This window comes from Suricata suricatta, unplaced genomic scaffold (genome assembly GCF_006229205.1).
Source record: "Suricata suricatta isolate VVHF042 unplaced genomic scaffold, meerkat_22Aug2017_6uvM2_HiC HiC_scaffold_724, whole genome shotgun sequence".
Classification (NCBI taxonomy): Eukaryota; Metazoa; Chordata; class Mammalia; order Carnivora; family Herpestidae; genus Suricata; species Suricata suricatta.
Window position 1 is genome coordinate 1 of NW_021914490.1, and position 2,432 is coordinate 2,432.

Consider the following 2,432-nt stretch of genomic DNA (forward strand, 5'->3'; position numbering starts at 1 on the left):
ACAATGATGCTATCCTAATTCATTGAGTCATCCTGAGGGCTAAGTATGTAATAAAAATAAAAATTGCGTAGGCCAGTGCATGGCGTGTAACAGGCCCTCCCACTCGTCCTTACTTTCTTCCCTCTTCATTAGCGAAGATACCCCTTCCTTTCTGTAGCATGCTTCTTTATTTTCCTCTTCTGTGCTGAACTTCCTGGCTACCCCCTAGTGAATACAGATTTTTCACTCCCTTCTTGAGTGAATCCTCCCAGACCCACCCAGCAGGTGCAGCTGTCACCCCCACACACCCTTTATGCTTCCTTGAAGACAGCTCCAGCCTTCCCTGTCTCCGTGTTTCCAGCCCCAGAGCCTCCCGATGCGGGCGAGGGCAGGTGAGCTCTCATCAACGGGGCCCGGCCTAAACGCTGCCCCGGACCACAGACGGAAAGACTGGATCTGCCAGAGGAACGGTGCCCTGGGACTCCGCCTCGCCTCACCAGTCAGGCTGCCTTCTGTCTGACGGGCATTGTTTCTGTCCTTCTCAGGTCCTCGTGCAGGCCATCAAGGAGGCAAAGGAGCAGCACCCAGACATGTCAGTGACCAAGGTGGTCGTCCATCAGGAGACCGAAATCTCTGAGGAATGAGCTCAGGTATGGGCTGTTCTTGGTGGGGTGGGAGGGGCCCAGTGCCCCCGCCTCAGGGACCACTGAGCAGGAACACCCCCGAGAGGTGTCCACACTGGGACTTAATAAAGCAAAGGCAAAGGAGAGGCTGATGAGGGAGACAGAGAAGTTACTAAGTATTTGGCTCCGGTGAGAGGCGCTAGGCCTCCTCGGGTCCTCCCGCCTTTATCAGCGCCAGCCGGACGGGCCAGAGGACATACCTAGGCCTGGAGGGAACCCCCCACCCACTTCCGGAATCTTCCTGCTTCCTCCTGCTTCTTCACTTAGCCTTCCCTCTTCCTTCTGTCTGCAGCCTGCTCTCTGCTGTCGCAGTGATCCGAGTCTAAATCTCGGAGGGCCAGAGAACAAAAATCGAGAAAAGCCAGGACCTGGCTGCCCGGAAATGCGGGCTTGGGGGCCCGGAGGCCGGGCGAGAGACGGCGGAAGCTGAGGCCAGACTAGAGCCTTGGAAGCAATGTGGCTGCTTTCAGAGAGCCAGGGATCCAGATACACTTATGCCTAAAAGTAGTTTACATATTACTCGACGAAGCCACGATCGCCAGGTGGGACTGGGCGCCGTGGAGCCGCTCAAGCCCTGCTTGTCCCCTGGGGCCACAGAACTCGGCAGTGGGGCTGGGCGGCTGCTTTCCTTTGAGGGATTTAAAAAGTGTGCTTTCTCTCCTCCAGGAACTATCCTTCCCCAACTCCCGGCCTGCCTCCCCCTCGAGAGAAAACCAGCAAAATGACAAAGAAGCGTATCTGCAATAGTGAGACATCAGGCTTTCAACATTACTCGAAGCCACCAGGAAATTTCGTTTTCTATTTGGAGTTTGTACCAAGAGAGTCTTCTAGACATCACTGGTTCTTTTAATACCTTTTTCTATATTGTGATACCAGGAATTGTTCGACTTTTCACTCTACGGACTGTTTTTAAAGAGCTTTTTTGGTTTTTTATGGGGTGGTTTGTAACCCCTTCACCCTAGCCTCTCCCCGTATATTTCCAACCCAGATGCTGACAGGTCCACAGAATCCGTGGGGAAATCCTCCGAAGGCTGTCAGCTGTGTTGGGGGCCAAAGCCAGCTTAATGGGGCACCCTTGCTCCTCCCCTAGTCTTACACCCTTGGATGTCAGCAGAAACTTCATTGGCCAGCCCTTTCTCAGAGCCAATGATGTGGCTTTACCATGTGAGGCCGGGCAGCCGTCCTGACCCACGGGCTCTGTCCCTTTGCTGCGGGCGGTGTTGGTGAGGCCGACATCTCTGCCAAGAATGTAGTATTGTTTTTCCTTCTTTCCTCCCATTCTTCCTTTTGGAGCTTCTTTAGATCAAAGACGTAAGAAGTTGTTTCAGATCTCTCTGATACTGTGAATGTTTGAACATATCCGTGGCCTTCGCCTTCCTGCCCTCCCCCCCCTTTTTACCTCATCAGAAGCAGTGGCTCTGCTCAGTGCCCCCCCCACCGCCCATCTCAGGAGACCAAAACTCACAGAAAAATAGGCACTTTTGGCCAGAAGCTCCAATGGCACATTTTTAGCAGTGATTTGGGCAAGGAGCAAGTTAATGAGGTTTTTAAAAAAGGTTTTCTAGTCCTGGGAATGTGAGCCTCACACGGGAATGGTGGAGTTTTCCTCAGTCCGGTCCTGCTCTGAAGTATTTCCAGGTGACCAACCCTGGGCCTTTTTCTTTAATCCTGGGATGACAGGAAATGTGACTCAGAGAGGAGGTCGTGTTCGTGTCCTTTCTTCTGACTGGTGCCTGCCTGCGGACGCCCTTCTGGAGCGAGGGAATGGAC

The 2,432-nt window shown here is 53.3% G+C and overlaps 1 long non-coding RNA gene across 1 annotated transcript; it reads left to right on the forward strand.

Annotated features, from left to right (window-relative positions):
* The first annotated feature begins 494 nt into the window (after window positions 1-494).
* LOC115285306 lies at window positions 495-2,009 on the forward strand. The gene is made up of 2 exons (XR_003905478.1): window positions 495-629; window positions 1,329-2,009. It is a non-coding gene; the product is annotated as an uncharacterized LOC115285306 (long non-coding RNA).
* Window positions 2,010-2,432: the final 423 nt, after the last annotated feature.